This window comes from Aotus nancymaae, unplaced genomic scaffold (genome assembly GCF_030222135.1).
Source record: "Aotus nancymaae isolate 86718 unplaced genomic scaffold, 86718_ANA_hifiasm-v0.15.2.pri h1tg000030l, whole genome shotgun sequence".
NCBI classification, from domain to species: domain Eukaryota; kingdom Metazoa; phylum Chordata; class Mammalia; order Primates; family Aotidae; genus Aotus; species Aotus nancymaae.
The window spans coordinates 1,358,147-1,372,917 of record NW_026988443.1 but is presented as its reverse complement, the minus strand read 5'-3'; the positions used below and the strand labels follow the sequence as shown (position 1 = coordinate 1,372,917).

The 14,771-nt window shown below is 43.9% G+C and overlaps 2 pseudogenes; both read left to right on the top strand.

Annotated features, from left to right (window-relative positions):
* Positions 1-3,004: 3,004 nt before the first annotated feature.
* Positions 3,005-3,941, top strand: LOC110568867 (large ribosomal subunit protein eL6-like; annotated as a pseudogene).
* Positions 3,942-4,834: 893 nt separating this feature from the next.
* On the top strand, positions 4,835-6,557 carry LOC135277196 (creatine kinase B-type-like; annotated as a pseudogene).
* The last annotated feature ends 8,214 nt before the right edge of the window (positions 6,558-14,771 follow it).

The following is a 14,771-nucleotide window of genomic DNA, read 5'->3' as shown; positions in this document are numbered from 1 at the left end:
GTGCTCAGTAAGGGCAGTGCCTGGCTTGGGCCATCCAGAGTTACCCAGCTACAAAAGAGGCTGCCTCTTGAGCTGCTTGGAGCCTGTGGCTTTTCAACAATGAATGTGCCCACCCAGTGTGTTATTAGCCTTGTAGGAGGAGAAGAAAAGCTCTCTTTCTAGCCAAAAATGAGACTTCTCATACTCTTCATCTGGACAGTTTTTGAGTTTTTGTTGTTGTTTTTTTTTTATTGTTGAGATGAGGTCTTGCTGTTGCCCAGGCTAAAGTGCAGTAGCTCATTGCAGCCTCGGTGTGCATGCCTGACTAACTTTGTTATATTTTGTAGAGAAAAAGCCTCATTATGTTGCCCAGGCTGGTCTTAAATTTCTGGGCTCAAGCGATTCTCCTGCCTTGGCCTCCCAAAGTGTTAGGATTATAGATGTGAGCCCACTGCTCCCAGCTGGACAGTTATTTGTATTCATTTTTGTTATTGTTATTTGACAATGATTCCTTTGTGCAAATATATTAAATTTGTTAACAAAAAAATTAAAGGAATAAACAAGCCATGACCACAGTTGTAGCGTTGTGATGATTCCCAAAGCTTCTAGGAAAAAAAAAAAAAAAAAAAAAAAAAACAAGAACAAGAAAGAAACAAAGCCCTCTAATTTATAACTCAGGATCTCTTTTCTTTTCTCTTTTGAGATGGAGTCTTGCTCTGTTGCCCAGGCTGGCATGCAGTGGCATGATCTCGGCTCACCGCAACCTCCGCCTCCCAGGTTTAAGTTATTCTCCTGCCTCAGCCTCCCCAGTAGCTGGGATTACAGGCATGTGCCACAACGCCCAGTTAATTTTTGTATTTTTAGTAGAGACAGAGTTTCATCATGTTGACCAGGCTGGTCTCGAACTCCTGACCTCAGGTGATCCACCTGCCTCGGCCTCCCAAAGTGCTGGGATTACAGGTGTGAGCCACCACGCCTGCCCTAGGATCTATTTTCTAAGATAAGTGGGAATGTTTATATCTTAAAGATCTGCTAATCCTCTTACTATTCCTCTTCTCCCACCAAAAATGTAAAATGTCATTGATAGGGGCTTTGTGTCCTGAATGTTAACAGTGACAGGTGTAGAGGTGGAGGCTGCATCTCATTTCTTCCAATCTCCAGGGGAAGCTCAGGTCCTAATACAAGAAAGAACAAAAAGTGGCTTTGAGTAGCCATTTTGGTTCATTCATCAGTACTTAATACTTATTATTAAAGAACCTCCTGCCAGGTCTAATCGCATATTGTGAGATTAGAAGTACATGCAGTCACTTTAATAGCATGTATGAAGGATCTTGAGCAAAGTTAGAAATAGCATCAAAAAACAGTGAAAGTGGACTCTTCTGGCACTCATCCTGTTCTTTCTTTCTGTCTTCAGGTCAAGGATAGATGACCTACACAGATTTGTCTCATTTTTCTCTGGGTCAGTGGGACCCCGAAGGCCCATCTCTTGGCTGTGAAAGTAATTGCAACCTTACTCTCAGCGTTTTTTTTTTTTTTTTTTGGTTGAAGGGGGGTCTGGGGACAGGGACAGGCTCTCACTCTGTCACCCAGACTGGAGTGCAGTAGCATGATCACAGCTCACCTCAACCTCCCAGGTTCAAGTGATCCTCCAATCTCAGCCTTCTGTGCAGCTGGGACTACAGGCATGCACTACCACACCTGGCTAATTTTTCTTTTCTTTCTGTTCTGTTCTTCTTTTTTTTTCTTTCAAAGGCATGGTTTCACTGTGTTGCCCAGGCTGGTCTCCAACTCCTGGGCTCAAATGATCCACCTTCCTGGGCCTCCAAAGGGGGCCTCTCTCTTGAATCACTTCATCTGGGAGGGAAGACAGCTGACACGTCACAAGGACATTACGGCATCCCTATAGACAGGCAGGTCCATCTGGCAAGAGATGAGGCCTCTTGCCAATAGCCAGGGGCGGGTGCCATCTTGGAAGCACATCCCCTACCTCCCGTCAAGCCTTCAGATGCTCAGCCCTGGCCAACAGCTCAATTACAGCTCCCTTCTGAGAGACTCTGGGCCAGAACCACCCAATTAAGCTGCTCCTACTAATCATTTAATTTTTAAAATAGGCCTTTAAAATACATATACATGGTTTAATCTTATTACCTAAATTAAGGAATTAAACTTTGTTTCATTTATTTTTCACTAAACTGTGGCAAAACAAACTTTTATCATTTTTGTTTTTTTCAGTATTTTGTTGTGTTGTTTTGTCTGAGACAGGTTCTCAATCTGTCACCAAGGCTGGAGTGCAGTGGCACAGTCACAGCTCACTGCAGCCTCAACCTCCCTGGTCTCAGGCCATTCTTCTACCTCAGCCTCCTTAGTAGCTGGGGCTAAAGGTGGGTCCCACCACGCCCAGCGGCTAATTTTTGTTGAGATGGGGTTTTGTCATGTTGCCCAGGCCGGTCTCGAACTCCTGAGCTCAAACAATCTGCCCACTTCAGTCTCCCAAAGGGCTGGGATTGGAGGCATGAGCCACTGCACCCGGCTGCATTTTTGGTTTTTAGAGAAAGCCAAAAAGTAAAGTCAAGAGCTTAGGGCTGGGCACGGTGGCTCAGGCCTGTAATCCCAGCACTTTGGGAGGCCAAGATGGGTGGATCATTTGAGATCAGGAGTTCGAGAACAGCCTGGCCAACATGGCAAAACTCTCTCTACTGAAAATACAAAAATTAGCGGGGCGTGGTGGTGGGCGCCTGTAAATCCCAGCTACTCAGTAGGCTGAGGCAGGAGAATTGCTCGAATCTGGGTGGCAGAGGTTGCAGTGAGCTGACGATGCCACTGCACTCCAGCCTGGGTGACAGAGCAAGACTCTGTTTCAGAGAAAATAAATAAATAAATAAAAGAGCGCAGAGGATGTTATTTGTGAAGATATACTGACTAACAATGAAAGGATGAAAACTTAAATATTTACATTAAAACCCAAAGAAATAAATTCAAAACCAAAATAATCTTTTAAAAGAAAGATTGCTGGCTTATAGACCGGAAGCCGGGGACTTAGTTCTCTTTCCCATCTTGCAAGATGGCGGGTGAAAAAGTTGAGAAGCCGGATACTAAAGAGAAGAAACCTGAAGCCAAGAAGGCTGATGCTGGTAGCAAAGTGAAAAAGGGTAACCTTAAGGCTAAAAAGCCCAAGAAGGGGAAGCCCCATTGCAGCCGCAATCCTGTTCTTGTCAGAGGAATTGGCAGGTATTCCCGATCTGCTATGTATTCCAGAAAGGCCATGTACAAGAGGAAGTACTCAGCGGCTAAATCCAAGGTTGAAAAGAAAAAGAAGGAGAAGGTTCTTGCAACTGTTACAAAACCAGTTGGTGGTGACAAAAACGGCGGTACCCGGGTGGTTAAACTTCGCAAAATGCCTAGGTATTATCCTACTGAAGATGTGCCTCGAAAGCTGTTGAGCCACGGCAAAAAACCCTTTAGTCAGCATGTGAGAAAACTGCAAGCCAGCATTACCCCTGGGACCATTCTGATCATCCTCACTGGACGCCACAGGGGCAAGAGGGTGGTTTTCCTGAAGCAGCTGGCTAGTGGCTTGTTACTTGTGACTGGACCTCTGGTCCTCAATCGAGTTCCTCTGCGAAGAACGCACCAGAAATTTGTCATTGCCACCTCAACCAAAATTGATATCAGCAATGTAAAAATCCCAAAACATCTTACTGATGCTTACTTCAAGAAGAAGAAGCTGCGGAAGCCCAGACACCAGGAAGGTGAGATCTTCGACACAGAAAAAGAGAAATACGAGATTACAGAGCAGCGCAAGATTGATCAGAAAGCTGTGGACTCACAAATTTTACCAAAAATCAAAGCCATTCCTCAGCTTCAGGGCTACCTGCGATCTGTGTTTGCCCTGACAAATGGAATTTATCCTCACAAATTGGTGTTTTAAATGTCCTAATAATCTAATTAAATAACTGATTACCTTTTAAAAAAAAAAAAAAGAAAGAAAGAAAGATTGCTAAAGAGAAAACAGAAAAGCAGGGCAGCTCCTTTGGAAAACAGGCAAGTCTTTAAAAATTTAAACATAGAGGCTGGGCACAGTAGCTGACGCCTGTAATCCCAGCACTCTGGGAGGCCAAGGTGAGTGGATCACTTGAGGCTAGGAGTTTGAGACCCGCCTGACCAACATGGTAAAACCTCGTCTCTACTAAAAAAATACAAACATTACCTGGGTGTTGTGGCGGGCTCCTGTAATCCCAGGTACTGGGGAGGCTGAGGCAGGAGAATTGCTTGAACAATTCTCTCCTCCGGGAGGCGGAGGTTGCAGTGGGCCCAGATCGTGCCACTGCACTCCAGCCTGGAAAAAAAATAACATAAACATAGAGTCACCATATGATCCCACAATTCTAACACTAAAAATATACTCATAAGAAAAGTGTACATATGAATGTTGACAGCAGAATTATTTAAATGGTTAAAAAGTGGTCACGCGCAGAGCTGCGGACGGACCGAATGCCCCAGCGAGCCCTCTCCTACAGCCGCGGAGCGCTGAAGCTGCGCTTCCGGGTAGAGAATGAGTTTCCCGACCTGAGCTGCCATCACGACCCAATGGCCAAGGCTCTGCCCCAGCTGATCGCGGAGCTGCGCGCCAGGAGTGGCTTAGCGCTGGAGACGCCATCCAGACCCGTGTGGACAGCCTGGGCCACCCCTACTCAGGGCCGAAGGCCGCGTGGCGGGCAACTAGGAGTCCGAAGACTTGTTCAAGGATCTCTTTGGCCCCATACTGCCGGGCCTGCACAGCACTACCCGCCCAGCGATAAGCACAAGACCCAGCTCAACCCCTAGAAGCTGCTGGGTGGCAGCCATCTGGCCTCAACTGTGCTGAGCTCATCGTGCGCAAGGACGCGGCTACTGCCTCCGCTGGGACCCGCGGTGGATGCCCTCGAGCCTGGACCGCAACCTGGAGGGCCCGGACGACGCACACAAGAGCAGGACGGATGCGGAGGAGCAACAGCAGCTCGTTGACAGCCACTTCCTCTTCCACGAGCCGGTGCCGCCCCTGCTGCTGGTCTCGGGCTCGGCCTGGCCCGAAGCCCGTGGCATCGGGCAAAAGGACAGTAAGACCTTCCTGGTGTGGGCAGGAGACGAGGACCACCTGTGGGTCATCTCCGTGCAGCAGGGGAGCAACACGAAGGAGGCGTTTACTGTTTCTGCCCCGGCTTCCCCTGGATTGAAACTTTCAAGTCTGGGAACGACGAGTTCATGTGGAACCTCACCTGAGCGCCATCCTCACCTGCCCTTCCAACCTGGGCACAGGACTGTGGGCAGGTGTGCACATCAGGCTGTCCTACCTGGGCAAGCACGAGAAGTTCTCAGAGGAGCTTAAGAGGCTGTGACTTCGGGCTGGGCGTGGTGGCTCACTCCCGTAATCCCAGCTCTTTGGGAGGCCGAGGCGAGCAGATCACTTGAGGTCAGGAGTTCGAGACCAGCTTGGCCAAAAAGGTAAAACCCCGTCTGTACTAAAAATACAAACATTAGCCGGGTGTGGAGGCGGACGCCTATAATCCCAGCTACTGGGAGGCTGACACACGAGAATCCCCGGGAGGCGGAGTTTGCAGTTAGCCGAGATCGCACCATTGCATTCCAGTCTGGGTGATAGGGTGAGACTCCGTCTCAAAAAAAAAAAAAAAAAAAGAAAGAAAGAAAAAAGAAAAAGAGGCTGTGACTTCAGAAGCGAGGCATGGATGCTGTGGATGCGGCCGCGGTGGGAGGGGTTTTCGAAGTCTCCAACGCTGACTGCCAGGGCTTCTAGGAGGTGGAGCTGGTGCAGATGTGGGTTGGCATCATGAAGCTGCTTATCGAGATGGAGCAGCCGCTGCAGCAGGGCCAGGCCACCGATGGCCTCATACCTGCTCAGCCTGCACCCACCACCAGCCCTGCTGCTTCCTAACTTATTGCTAAGGCACTGCCTGCCATGTACCCCTGATGTTGGCTGCCTGGTGAGCCCTTGGCCGTGCTGTAAAGACTTCCATCATCTTTGCTAGAGTTTATTTTTTCAATTGCTAAGATATTGCTGATTCTGAAATAAACTGCAGTTTTGGCCTGAAAAAAAAAAAAAGTGGAAATAATCCAAATGTACATCAACTGATGAATGGATAAATAAAATGTGGTATATCCATACAATGGAATATTATTCAGCCATAAAAAGGAATGAAGTACTGATAGATGCTGTGACATAGTAAACCTTGAAAACATTATGCTAAATGAAAGACACCAAACACAAAAGGAATAGGAAATGACCAAAATAGGCAGATCCAAAGAGACAGAACGTATTAATAGATTAGTCGTTGTCAGGGGCTGAGAATAGAGAATGGCAAGTGGCTGCTATTGGGTATAAGGTTTCATTTTGCAGGGATGACAATATCTGGGAATTAAACAGTGGTGATAGTTACATAACTCTGTGAATATACTAAAAACTGAATTGCACACTTTAAGTGGTATATGAATTATATCTGTATAAAGCAATTGTTAGAGCCAGCAGAGGTAGACATTCAATATTTTCCACATAAACATTACGGTCATCTTGGCTTCTTATAAAGTTGCACTAAAACCATAAGATAGGCTGTATGAAGTGGCTCATGCCTGTAATCCCAGCACTTTGGGAGGCCAAGGTGGGTGGATCACCTGAGGTCAGGAGTTTGAGACCAGCCTGGCCAACATGGTGAAACCTTGTCTCTGCTAAAAATACAAAAATTAGCCGGGAGTGGTGGTGGGCACCTGTAATTCCAGCTACTCTGGAGTTTGAGGCAGGAGAATCACTTGAACTCAGGAGAAGGAGGTTGCAGTGAGCCGAGACTGCACCATTGCACTCCAGCCTGGGCGACAAGAACAAAACTCCATCTCAAAAATAAGTAAATAAAATTATAGATAACAAAGATATTTACTTGGAATGTGGGCTGGACTTGACTCACTTCTAATAAATAGAATATAGCAGACATGATGGTTTGAGACTTTTAAGACTTGGTCGTGAAAGTAATTGCAACCTTACTTTCAGCCTTTTTTTGGTGGAGGGCAGGGCTGGGGGAGAGGGACAGGCTCTCACTCTGGCACCCAGGCTGGAGTACAGTGGCACAGTCACAGCTCACTGAAGCCTCAACCTCCCAGGTTCAAGTGATCCTCCCATCACACAATATTGTGTGAAACTGTGGCAAGAATAACAGAACAAGGCCAGGCATGGTGGCTCACATCTGTAATCTCAGCACTTTGGGAGGCTGAGGCAGGCAGATCACTTGAGGTCAGAAGTTCAAAACCAGCCTGACCAACATGGTGAAACCCCGTCTCTACTAAAAAACCAAAAAAATTAGCCGGGCACAGTGGTGCACGCCTGTAGTCCCAGCTACTTAGGCAGGAGAATCACTTGAACCCAGGAGGCAGAGGTTGTAGTGAGGTGAGATCGTGCAACTGCACTCCAGCCTGGGTGACAGAGCAAGCCTTCATCTCAAGAAAAAAAAAAAAAAAGAATAAAGAACAAAGGAAGCTAGCAAAGTATTTTTCATTGCAACATAATACATGCTGAGATACTGCTAAGATGTGCAGTTTGAACATGAAGGTGATACAAAGAAAATAATTGTTTTCCTGCTTCTCTGGCCACAAACACAACTAGCTCTGATATTGTCAACAAATGTGGTGTGGAGCTTTAGAACTGTGGAGACTTGGGCCGGGCGCGGTGGCTCAGGCCTGTAATCCCAGCACTTTGGGAGGCCGAGGCGGGTGGATCACGAGGTCAAGAGATCGAGACCATCCTGGTCAACATGGTGAAACCCCGTCTCTACTAAAAATACAAAAATTAGCTGGGCATGGTGGCGCATGCCTGTAGTCCCAGCTACTCAGGAGGCTAAGGCGGGAGAATTGCTTGAACCCAGGAGGTGGAGGTTGCGGTGAGCCGAGATCGCGCCATTGCACTCCAGCCTGGGTAACAAGAGCGAAACTCCGTCTCAAAAAAAAGAAAAAAAAAAAAAAAAGAATTGTGGAGATGTATTTGTTTAGATGGCACAGCTGCAACATAAAATACCCCAGAGTAGGTAACCAGTTTAAGGAGCAAAGATCAAAATGTGAGTGAAAACACTGATTCTTTCCTTAAGAAAGTCATGCTATGAAAAAAAAGTCAGCTGAAGTAAACAGTGCACTTAGGCATATAGTAAAAATTGTGAATTATGTAAAAGTGAATGCATTAAATTTGAGATTATTCTTTTTATTAGGTGATAATATAGAAGGTGATCATAAACAATTGCTATTGTACACCATAGTAGCTTGTAGCAAGTCCTGATATCTTTGTTATTTATGGATCCTCGTTATTCATGGATGCTATATTTGCAAATTAGCCTACTCACTAAAATTTATTTGAAATCCCAAAATCAATACTTGAAGCACTTTTGAGGTCATTTTGTGGACATGTTCAGAGTAGCAAAAAAATTGAGCTGACTGACATGCCCATTCCCAGCAGTGGTCAAAGTTGATGTTTGCCTCTTGTTTTGACTCTCATACTGTAAACCAAAGTCTCATTTTATGGTCTATTTAGTGACACTTTTAAGGGAGTGGGGTTTGTTAGTGATTTCGCTGTCTATAATGGCCTCCAAGGAATTGCACGAACCCCAGAGGCGGAGGTTGCGGTGAGCCGAGATCGCGCCATTGCACTCCAGCCTGGGTAACAAGAGCGAAACTCCGTCTCAAACAAAACAAAACAAAACAAACAAACAAAAAACACCTCCAAGCACAGTGCCGAAGTGCTGCCTCATGTTCCAAGGTTCGAGAAGTCTGGTGTGCTTTACAGAAAAAAATACTCGTGTTGGAGAAGCTTCAGGCACAAATTGTTGTGCTGCTGGCCATGAGTTCTATGTTAATGAATGAACAATATATGTTAACTAATGTGTTTTTAAACACAAGTACACATAGACTAAGGTTCTGAATTAATCTCTTGAGAAAAACGTGACCAGAGGCTTGCAGGAAACAAATCCTGTATTTTCCCTGGGAACAATGGTCAGAATTTGCTAATTCAGTGTTCACAGTGACTTTCCAGAACATAACTACTGCAAATAATAAGAATCGACTGCATGTCTTTGTGTAGTTCTCTTCCACCAGGCCAGTAAATATGGCCTAGCCCTGTGTTACTAATAGAATTCAGTAGGAACGATTCTCCATGACCTTTTTTTTTTTTCTGTTTTGGAGATGGAGTTTCACTCTTGTTGTCCAGACTGGAGTGTAATGGCACGATCTCTGCTCACTCCAACCTCCAACTCCCGAGTTCAAGTGATTCTCCTGCCTCAGCCTCCTGAATAGCTGGGATTACAGGCACGAGCCACCACACCCGGCTAATTTTTTGTATTTTTAGTAAAGACAGGGTTTCTCCATGTTGGCCAGGCTAGTCTCAGACTCCTGGCCTCAGGTGATCCACCCACCTTGGCCTCCCAAACTGCTGGGATTACAGGTGTGAGCCACTGCGCCCAGCCGGTTCTCCATGACTTCTGAGCCCATAAAAGCCTTGCAGCTTCCACCCTGGTCTCTGGAATATTTGTTATTAGAGCCCTGAACTGCTACAGAAGAGGTTTGACTGTGTAAAAGGAGAGACCGTATGGCAAGGCCCTAAGTCTATGTGTGGAGAGGGAGAGGAGCCCAGTTGATTCCAGTCTGCCAAGATATTAAGTATGTGAGTGAAGTCAGTTTGGTCAAGAGATCAGAGGCTGGCTTCCTCTATGCTTTTTGCGGTTTGTTTTTGGATACTCAGCTCTATTCCGTAGATCTATACGTCTGTGCTTCTGCTAGTACTGCACTGGCTTGTTATGTAGCTTTGTACGTTTAAAATCTGGAAGTGTGAGTCTTCCAGTTTTGTACTTCTTTTTCAAGAGTGTTTCATACTTCTTTTTCAAGGTTGCTCAGGGAAAAAAATCAGAGTCCCTGGAATTTCTGTACGAATTTTAGGACCATATTGTCAATTTCTACAGAGAAACCAGCTGAATTTTGATAGAGATTGTGTTCATCGGCAGATCAATTTGGAGAATATTACCATTTTAATATTAAGACCTCCAATCCAGGAACATGGGATATCTTATTTTTTCAATAAATTAAAAAAAAAATAGAGACAGGGTCTCGCCATGTTGCCCAGGCTGGTCTCAAACTTCTGGGTTCAAGTGATCCATCCACCTCAGCCTCCCAAAGTGCTGGGATTACAGGCATGAGCCATGGCACCCGGTCAGGATATCTTTTCATGTATTTAGACCTTTAATTCCTTTCAACAATGTCTTGTAATTTTCAGAGTATAAGTTTTACATATTTTTGTTTTACTCCTAAGTATTTTATTCTTTTTGATGATATTATAAAATGGAATTAATTTTATTATCATATTGTTGATTCCAAGTGTATAGAAATAAATTTGATATTTGTATATTGTGTCGTACAACTTAGCTGAACTCATTTATTCAATCTAATAATTTTGAGATTGATTTCTTAGGATTTTCTACATATAAGACAATGTAACCTGCAAATAGAGATAGTTTTGCTTCTTCCTTTCCAATCTAGATGTCTGATATTTAATTTTCTTATCTTTTTTTTTTTTTTGAGACGGAGTTTCGCTCGTTACCCAGGCTGGAGTGCAATGGCGCTATCTCGGCTCACCGCAACCTCCGCCTCCTGGGTTCAGGCAATTCTCCTGCCTCAGCCTCCTGAGTAGCTGGGATTACAGGCACGCGCCACCATGCCCAGCTAATTTTTTGTATTAGTAGAGACGGGGTTTCACCATGTTGATCAGGATGGTCTCGATCTCTTGACCTCGTGATCCACCCGCCTCGGCCTCCCAAAGTGCTGGGATTACATCATTTTCTTGTTTAATTGCCCTGGCTAGAACTTCCAGTACAATTTTGAGATATCAACTTTTTTTTTTCTGAAATGGGGTCTCGCTGCATTTCTCAGGCTGGTGTGAAACTCCTGGGCTCAACTGATCCTCCTGCCTCAGCCTCCTGAGTAGCTGGGATTATGAGTGTGTGTCAGTTTACTGCCAACTTTTTTTTTCTTGAGATGGAGTCTCACTCTGTTGCCAGGCTAGAATATAGTGGCACAACCTCGGCTCATGGCAACCTCTGCCTCCTGGGTTCAAGTGATTCTCCTGCCTCAGCCTCCTGGGTAGCTGGGACTACAGGTGCACACCACCACAGCCAACTAATTTTTGTATTTTTAGTAGAAATGGGGTTTCACCATGTTGGCAGGATAGTCTCGATCTCTTGACCTCGTGATCCACCTGCCTTGGCCTAAAATGCTGGGATTACAGGTGTGAGTCACTGCGCCCAGCCAAGTGCCAACTTTTAAAGACAAGGATTGGTCAATCAGATTGCTCATTTTTCTAATATCTTCAGAATTTTAATGACCCTAACATTTGACTTCTTCTTCTTCTTCTTTTTTTTTTTTTTTTTGAGACTGAGTCTTGCTCTGTGACCCCAGGCTGGAGTGTAATGCTGTGATCTTGGCTCACAGCAACTTCTGCCTCCTAGGTTCAAGTGGTTCTCCTGCCACAGCTTCCCGAGTAGCTGGGACTACTGGCATGTGCCACCATGCCCGGCTAATTTTTGTATTTTTAGTAGACACGGGGTTTCACCATGTTGGCCAGGCTGTTCTCGGACTCCTGACCTCAAGTGATCTGCTCACCTGGGCCTTCCAAAGTGCTGGGATTACAGGCCTGAGCCACTGCACCCAGCCTACTTCTTCTTTTCTAATTTGGATACCTCTGGTTTCTTTTTCTTGCCTAATTTCCTCTGGCTAGAACTTCTAATATTATGTGGAATAGAAGTGAAACTAGGCATCTGTGTCTTGTTCCTGATTTTAAGGGAAAAGCTTTCAGCCTTTCACTATTGACTATGATGTTAGCTGTGGGCTTTTCATATATGGCCTTTAACATGTTAAGGAAGTTTCCTTGTATTCCTGGCTTATTGAATATTTTTTCTTTTTAATTGTGATAAAAAATACATAACATACAATTTACCATTTAGCTGTTTAAAAATGTACAGTTTAGTGTCATTAAGTACATTGATGTTGTTGTGCAACCATCACCAGCATCCATTGCCAGAACATTTTCATCATCCCACACTGAAACTCTGTACTCATTAAACAATAATTCCCCCTTCCCTCCTTCCTCTAGGCCCTGACAATCACTGTTCTACTTTCAGTCTCTATGAATTTCATGATGCTAGGTCTCTCATCTAAGTGAAATCATACAATATTTGTTATTTTGTGTCTGGATTATTTCACTTAGCATCCTGTCTTTGAGGTTCATTCATGTTGTGGTGTCAGAATTTCCTTTCTCTTTATGGCTAAATAATATTCTGTTGTATGCACAGTAATGAGTCACTTAATGATGGGCAAGCGTTCTGTCATTAGGTGAGTTCATCATTGTGTAAACGTCGTAGAGTGTATTATACAAGCCTGGATGGTATAGCCTACTATACACGTAGACTATGTGGTGTTATTGCTCCTAGGCTACAAACCTGTATAGCATGTTACTATATTAAATATTGTAGGTAATTGTAACACAATGGTATTTATGTATCTAAATATAGAAAAGGTACTGTAAAAATATAGTATTATAATCTCATGGAACCACTGTCAAATGTGCAGTCTGGAATGATGTTATATGGTACATGACTGTATGAACGTATTTTGTTTGTTCATTTATCCGTGAATGGACATTTGGGTTGTTTCTACCTTTTGGCTATGGTGAATAATGCACCGCCAACATTGGCATACAAATATCTGCTTGAGTATTGGTAATTCTTTTCTTTCTTTTTTTTTTTTTTTTTTAGATAGTCTTGCTCTGTTGCCCAAGCTGGAGTGCAGTGGCACAATCTTGGCTCACTGCAACCTCTGCCTCCTGGCTTAAAGTGATTCTCATGCCTCAGTCTTCCAAGTAGCTAGGATTACAGGAAGATGCTACCATGCCAGGTTAATTTTTGTATTTTTAGTAGAGACAGGGTTTCACCATGTTGGCCAGGCTTGTCTCAAACTCCTGATCTCAAGTGATCTGCCTGCCTCCACCTCCCAAAGTGCTGGGATTACAGGTGTGAGCCACCACACCAGGCCTCAAATGGTAATTCTATGTTTAATTTTTTTAGGAACTTCCAGGCTGCATTTCCACTGCAACTGCACAATTTTACATTCCCATGAGCAATGCACAAGGGTTCTAGTTTCTCCATATGCATATCCACACCAACATTTGTTTTCTGTTATTGAGTGCTTTTTTTTTTTTTTTATCATGAAAGGGTATTGAATTTTGTCAGATGCTTTTTCTGCATCAATCAAAATGGTCATGTCATTAGCTGATTGTGGTGGTGCATGCTTGTAATTCCAGCTACTTGGGAGTTTGAGGAAGGGGGATCACTTGAGCCCAAGAGGCAGAGGTTGCAGTGAGCCAAGATCCAGCCACTGCACTTAAGCTTGGGCGACAGAGTGAGACCTTGTCTCAGAAAGGTCAGGTCATTTTCCCTTTCATTCTATTAACGTGGATACTACTTTGATCAATTCTTGTATATTTAATAATTCCTGCATTATAGAAATAAATCCTCCTTGATCATAATGTATAATCCCTTTAAACTGTTACTGAAGATGGTTGGCTAGTATTCTGTGCAGAATTTTTGGATCTTAAAATTTTAGTGCAATAAAGAAGGCAGCATATTTTCCCCTGGTAATTATGATTGAGGGATGCACATTTAAGTTAGAAACTTGAAAGAACAGTGATTTTACATATTATTATAATATGTTCCATGTTTTAACAGTAATTATTAAAGAGGCAATGAACTTGACATTGTACCTCTGTGAATGGTATAATTAAACATTTAAAAAATGTGATAGAACAGTTTGAATTTTATTTTCCCTCAAAAGAAAATCCCTGCATAGGAAAATCATGGATCTGAAATCCATTTTTCCACTGAAGATAATTTAAAATTTAATAATTATACTATGGGATAAATAGATAACCAAGTTGTGAATGCAAAGAAAGTCTTGAAGGAAATTAAAAAGTGCTACTTCAGTGAACATGCAAATGATGAGAATGAAAAACAGCCGTACTGCTGTTATGAAGAAAGTTTTAGTAGTCTGGATAAAAGATCATAACAGCCACAGTAATCCCTTAAGTCAAAGCCTAATCCAGATCAAGTCCCTAACTCTCTTCAATTCTACAGAAGACTACAGAAGAAAAGTTTGAAGCTAGCAGAGTTTGGTTCTTGAGATTTAAATAAATAAGCCATCTCGGCAGGGTGCAGTGGCTCACGCAATCCTAGAACTTTGGGAGGCCAAGGCGGGTGGATCACCAGAGATCAGGAGTTTGAGACCAGCCTGGCCAACATGGTGAAACCCTGTCTCTACTAAAAATACAAAAATTAGCTGGGCATGGTGGCACCTGTAATCCCCACTACTCAGGAGGCTGAGGCAGGAGAATCGCTTGAACCTCGTGAGGCAGAGGTTGCAGTGAGCTGAGATCATGTCACTTCACTCGAGCCTGGCCAAAGAGTGAGACTTGTTGAAAGAAGGAAGGAAGGAAGGAAGGAAGGAAGGAAGGAAGGAGCCATTTCCTTTTTTTTCTTTTTTTTGGGCATCAAAGCGAGAAAGGAAGGAACCATTTCTATAATGTAAAAGTACAAGATGCAGAAGCAAGTGCTGATGTAGAAGCTGCAGCAAGTTATCCAAAAGATCTAGCTATTTCATTAGTACAGGTGGCTACATTGAACAACAGATTTTCATTGCAGATGAAACAGCCTTCTGTTGGAAGAATATGCTAT